Raw genomic sequence first — 6,484 nt, forward strand, 5'->3', positions numbered from 1 at the left:
TAAATAACCTGTATATATGTGATTTATCGATGACAGTTTCGTAATTTTTGCTAAAAAAATACGTGCATAGCGATTCTGTATTACGAAACAAACAAGAAATTGTGAGTCCTACAAGAAATTAGGGACATATGGAATTCTTATTATCATAAGATCTTCTATAACGTAATAGCTATTTTGCAATGTTTTGGTAGCAACAAGATGGCGTCAGGTCCATCAAACCGGCTTCACTCCGTCCAATAGTATTAAGATGCTAGTGTCTACTCTATTGTATTCTGTGCTCGTTGGTTGGAACTCGGTGTGAAATCAAGATGGCTGCACGTCGTACAGCTGGTGATTTGAAGGATCAATTTAATTTTGATACTGATTCTGATGATAAGTTCTGGAGCAGATGCTTCGTTATATCAGAACAGCAAAACGAATTAGGCTGCGTCCAAATAATTTTGAAGAGTGGGATGACGAGAAAGTTTTGAGACGGTTTCGAATAACGAAACCTACTACATGAAATCAATGATCAACTGAAACAAGACACAGATCGTAAGTACACAGTTAATAATAAGCTACACTATTTCGGTAGGTATTACATCAATATTTTGTATATAATAGCACTATAATAATTATTTTGAAGTACAGTAACCTGTAATAGGCGTACAGTAGAAGTGAGGTTAGAATGTTGCTTCATGCAGGTGTTCTGTTGCCCTTGCAAAGTATTAAGGTGATTGATATAATAATATAGGGCAACCTACAATAATAACAGTTTCAAAATACTTTTATATAAAAAATATTAATAATAGTATAATAATATATCAAAATCCTTTATATGGTAAACTATCATTTCTTCACAATTGCGTTACCACTTTAAGATACAAATGTATTCACATATTTGGCTTCTAGTCAAGTCATATGTATCATAAACGAAAGAAAAATTGAGTGTCGACACCAATTTCCCAAATAAAGGTGGAAAGTTGCTGTGAAAGTGGAGTCCGGTGGAGAGGTACTGGTAGGCGGGATCGCTCTGTCGAGATAGAAGGGGTAGGCGGCAGGGAAGGGCAGCACATTCATTTCATTACTGTGTTTCCTTGCTAATTAAAGGGAAAAGACAAGTTGTCGTAAGGTTAGGTTAGTATGATTTGCATACATTTAAAATTGTCTAAAAAAATGTCAAAACTACATCCAAACCTCTCTTTTCCAGGCTATCCTGTAGGGAGTCCTTGCCTTCTTTTGGTAACGCTATTGTAAAGATTTACCGGTAAAGGTGTAACCAAATCTTTGTTTGTATATTTTTCCAGAAATAATGCCTTACCTCCAATGGACCAATTACTACTGGTATTGAGATTCTATGCCACTGGGAGAACATTGAAAACAGTAGGAGATTTTTGTGGGGTCCACGAAGTTACAGCAGGAACTGTTGTCAATCGAGCTAGTGCTGGACTTGCTGCTTGGTTTAATTGAAGTGATGACTTTTAATGCTTCATTGGGAGTAGTTTTATTTTCTCCAGTAATTAACTGCAAGGCTTGTTCCCCCCCCCCCCCTCGAGGGATTCTGTCTCTCTTTTTGATGCTGTTACAAATACTTCAGAATAGTATTTTGATACAGGTTTTATGTACATATTATAGGTCTTGATTAAAGTTTTGCTAGAACTGTTTCATTTTGTGTCTGCTAGTTGTTTAGTCAAATCTCCGAAGATAGATTGGAATACCAATAAGGCATCACTCATGAGACAACTGTCAGGAGATAATGTGGTAGGGTGGCAAGTTCCCTTCTCCTTCTTTGCATATATCGCTCACCAGTAGGAGTAGGCCTAACATATTTCACTAATCAGACTTAAGATATGCTTGCTATATATTATTATTTAACAAACTGTAACAGTTTATTGAATTTTAGACGTGACAGTTTTTCTTCATTTCCTGAAAGTTTTGGAATTGGCATTTATGTTTTGCAAGGGAGCTGTTTCATTCACGTTAGGCCTAGTGATTCATGTATGAAAACATATTCATATCGTTACTTTTTAAATATATTTTATTGCTTGGATCCCTCACACTGATCTCTTAACAGGCTAATGCATTGTATCTGGAATTCAAATTTATTTTACATAAGCAAAATATGGTAAAACAACATTTTTCAAGAGGCACATTAATTGAAGCGTCAGCTGGAACAACGTTATAAGTTACATTTGGTAAAATTTACAGTAGCTGCAAAAATGTGTATGCATACAACTTTGTTCTTATGAGGGGAGCAAACTTTTGAGTGGACAAATTTCACGTACTGCATTGATGGACAGTTGCAAGCCAAGGAGTATAGCAAGGTAACATGACCTAAAACATTATTACACAGAAACACACCGAATGAAAATTTTGTAACTTACAATGTTGTTCCAGCTGACGCTTCAATTGTATTCAGGTACTCTGTGAATATGTACTTAAAACAAGAGAGCTGGACTATAGCTGCAATTTAATTTAAAAATTTATTTATTTATTTTGTGTAAACAAAACACATTTTTCAGGAGACACAATAAGCATAATCATTTATTACATCCACTGTCTCATTATATATGCTATGGTACATGTCATATTTACAAATTAATAATATGCAGGCTAATACATAAGAGTACATAGTAACTGTAATTAAACACAACACAAATACATATGCAAATACACAAAACTTGGAAAACTGTGGCAGAGCCAACTTCAGCTATAAGCCCCATTTGTTACAGATCTGCACGGGCCATAATTCTTAGGCCCGGCCCATCTCGGCCTGATCTGAACCAGACCCAAACCCAACCAGAAACCTTAGATTAGCTTATAATTATCACCTGACTCGAACCTAATCCTGAAGACTAGCAGATAAAGCAGAGACCATAGGGATCAAGAACAGCTGCAAGAGATTATCACTACATTAGAAGGATGAGAAGAAGTAATCTCCCAGTCATCCAGGTCAAACAAATCTGGTCAACAAAATTAAACATATTTTTTGTTAAAACATAAAGAATGGGTGATTATTGTAGCATTTACTTTCTGCCACTAATTGAAGATGTCCTTGTAGATGGACCACCCATTAAAGAGGAGGAAAAAGTAACGTAAAAACTCCAAATGTTACTTTTGATATTTCAAACCCCATCTCTTTCCAAACATGAGGACATGACTTACTTTTATTTCAAATCATTCTTTGTTATAATGTTAGTATCCAACTTTCAACTAATGTATTTTTAAAGAAATCACTGTAATAGTACTGAAGTTCATGCATTTCTAACATCTCAAGTATAATTAAGTCAACATTAAACTTACAGTTCACAGATGGAGAAAGATTTTTCAATGTGGCGAATGCATTCCTCAGAGGCTTGCTTTTTCTTTCTTCTTCTTCTTCTTCTTCTTCTTCTTCTTCTTTAAGCATCCTTGGGGTGTAACTCGATCAGCTATTATCCCATTATCAGCTGAAATATTTAAGAGAGGGATATATGCTTATATTCAGACCTTTCTGGGTTTAGCCTACACTACCTGCACTGAATAAACCAGTAATTTCACTTAAAACTTACTTTCATTACACTGTGTAGACACCAGTACAGTGGAAGACCTTCATCTGCTGCACCAGCTGACTCTGTAATATTTTAAGAGTGGAATTAATTCTTAAGATATTTAATTCTGGAGAAAGATGATGTTTTATCATAAATGTGTGGACACTTCAAAGTCAGCAGCTGTAACAGTATTGTATTTTCTAACGTGCTATTAATCCAAACTCATTTTTAACAATAAGAAAGTAAAGCTGCAATATAAAAGAGAGAGAAAAAACCAAGCAAATAGTTCTATTGTAAATAGAGTGTAGTCAGTTTCTGTATTATCTTATGAAAAGATATTTTTCAGTTTTTCTGTACACAAGAAATCATTCACAAGTTTCAAAGTGAGAATCCTCACAGTAAAATTGAAATACAACTTAACAAAATGTGGCCTAATCTGATTACAAACCCATTACAGAGAAATCTCAAAATAAATTCTTCAGTACTTTCTATTTTTAGGCCTACATTTATAAATTTCAAATTCCCACTCAAATCCCACATAATATTATAATACAATGATGTTTACTTTTTATGACATCCATTTCTTGTGACTAATTCATCTTTATGTACAATTTATATTTTAACATTTTTTTTTTTTTGCATCTAATTTATCTACTGCTTGCAGATTTCATATAGTATGTGTGTTAGTTTTATTTTCAACATGTTGGCTGAAAATGTGTTTACATGTTACAGCTATTTCAGATTGGAAAAGTAAGCATCATACCTAGAATGTGAAAGAACGTTTTGTAGTATAAATCAGATTACCTGGAGGTATTGTTGGGATGTCCAGTTTCACTTCAAAAACTAAAGAATTACACTGTGAACCTGAATGGTACTGTAAATAAAAAAGAAATAATAATATTATAATGTAATACCGACGTTAAATTAAATTTGTATAACAATTTTCAAGAATCTAATATTTTTTTTAATCTCTAAAGCTGATCATCTCCTTCTTCTGACTCTTAATTCCTTACACACTAACCTCATTCGTGTTATTAGTTGCACTGGTATCAGTGGAACTTGGTTTAGTTACTACTTCGGCTGTAACAAAAGTAAGTAAATAAATAAATGAGTGAATGAATAAATAAATAAAAAGAATTCAAACTTGTGTTATACAATTTCCTCTGCTTATTATTTAATAATTGTATAACTTAACATATAAAAGAACTTATGCATTGAATATGAATCAAAATCACTGAGAAATCACTCAATTGATAGGAGAATTAAATCACTTACCTTGGCTGAGTTTGGATTTGGTTTTGCTTCAGTTGGAGGGGCTCCAATTGTTTGTAGCCTGCATTGTCTCTCTGCAGCAGCAATTTTATCTATGTTCTTTTCCAAGAATTCAAATTTGCTTCTCAGCTGTTTTCAGGTCCTTGTATTTGTGCTGATGTTACTATATTCTTCCCATGCTTCGTTGTATATTACTAAAAAGGAAGTAAAACTAGGTTAATTCCATATGCAACCTACAACATTAGGAAATATACTGTATTTCTCTTTCTCCCTTATCTAAGTTTCTATACCTAAATAAGCAAAAGCTTTTAATGGACGATTGTCAGTACAATATCAAACATATGACTATACTGTACACAGAAACTTTGGAAAAAAAACTTAATATCTGCTGTTTCTGTGTTATTTTACGAGGTGTTGAATGTGCATTACAAACAGATAGGCCTATTGCATTTTAGTGGAAACGTCTCTCCACCTCATGCTGATCTTTTAAAAAGTAATGTTAAGCCCTATCTGTGATCGAATGGTATTATGGGCCTAATACAAAATATCCGCCCATTTATTAACAGTAAAAACGTGGGCCTAACGTACTGAAATATTGGTAATTTGCTAGGAACAGTGTACCTTGCTGTACTAATGTTGGTTAGAAATCCCAGGCCAAAGACATCATTCATTATTATCAGTATCAGTGAACTTTTCTTTTTAAACGAGTTATTGTGCCTTCGACCCATGATTTGAAGGAGTGAAGTACACTATTTCTAAAAAATTACCGAAATAGGCCCTATTCACTAATAATGTGGGCTATACAACAAACTGAAAGCACACTTAATATTAATTACAATACAAAAATAATTGCCACCTACACTTCTTGTGCAGTTACACATGAATAAAACAATGATTATGGAGAAAGACGCACTTTTGCTGGAACCCGCACCCGTCCTGTTTAGGCCTACTAATTAAAACCAAAATACTATCATATGGTAGGAATTATTACTATTCGAAAAGAAACATAACCTTTAAAATCTTACCTTTTGCTTCCATGTAAAGTTTCTTCATACAGTATGTGTAATTTTCTGTTCTTCACTCTGTTATTTTCTTGGCTGGAGCTTCAGTATTATAATAAATAATAACAATAATGCTTACAATAAAACCTCGAAATAAATAGTACCATATAAACACGGAACATAAACATGAAATACGCGGGGAAAGGTATACCAACGCAATAAATTTCACTACATTTTCAGTAACTTCATTGCCAACGTAATAAAAATGTTACTATATCTTCCGGATAACAATCCTGCAGTTAAAATCCGCTGGTAGTACAGAACAAAATATTTAACTTCCAGATTGCTAAACTGGAGTATACGAATCTGGAGCTTTAACAGGCGATCGTAGTACAGGCCCTAAATGAAACAGTTAGCCTTCTGTTATTTCCGTCATCCTTTTAACTCACAAAGTACTTCCTGTCCAAAGAGTGTAAATTCCATTGTTATTTTCATACGTGCAAGAACGACCTAAGCAGGGACCGCTAAACTTTACCATTGCCCTATTATTATTCATCCTATTTATACATTTATATTGAATGATTCGGTCTACCTTCATAACACATCTCATCAACAATACTCGATAAAGAGTTGAATTAGCTTTCATGTTCCGTTGTATTTATTTTGTCATGTTCCTACAGCAGGAATATTAAATAGGAATTC

At 33.7% G+C, this 6,484-nt stretch overlaps 2 long non-coding RNA genes across 3 annotated transcripts; one reads left to right on the forward strand and one right to left on the reverse strand.

Moving 5' to 3' along the window:
• The first annotated feature begins 232 nt into the window (after positions 1-232).
• On the forward strand, positions 233-4,460 carry LOC138700135 (uncharacterized). Its single transcript, XR_011332248.1, has 2 exons — positions 233-534; positions 1,287-4,460. It is a non-coding gene; the product is annotated as an uncharacterized lncRNA (long non-coding RNA).
• LOC138700134 (uncharacterized) lies at positions 2,736-6,174 on the reverse strand. Of its 2 annotated transcripts, none has more exons than XR_011332247.1 (6): positions 5,807-6,174; positions 4,785-4,975; positions 4,531-4,589; positions 4,314-4,383; positions 3,283-3,592; positions 2,736-2,872 (listed from the first exon to the last, which is right to left on the reverse strand). It is a non-coding gene; the product is annotated as an uncharacterized lncRNA (long non-coding RNA). The 2 variants fall into 2 exon arrangements; XR_011332246.1 differs by having other exon boundaries at positions 5,642-6,174.
• Positions 6,175-6,484: the final 310 nt, after the last annotated feature.

The sequence above is a fragment of the Periplaneta americana genome, chromosome 5 (assembly GCF_040183065.1).
Source record: "Periplaneta americana isolate PAMFEO1 chromosome 5, P.americana_PAMFEO1_priV1, whole genome shotgun sequence".
NCBI lineage: Eukaryota > Metazoa > Arthropoda > Insecta > Blattodea > Blattidae > Periplaneta > Periplaneta americana.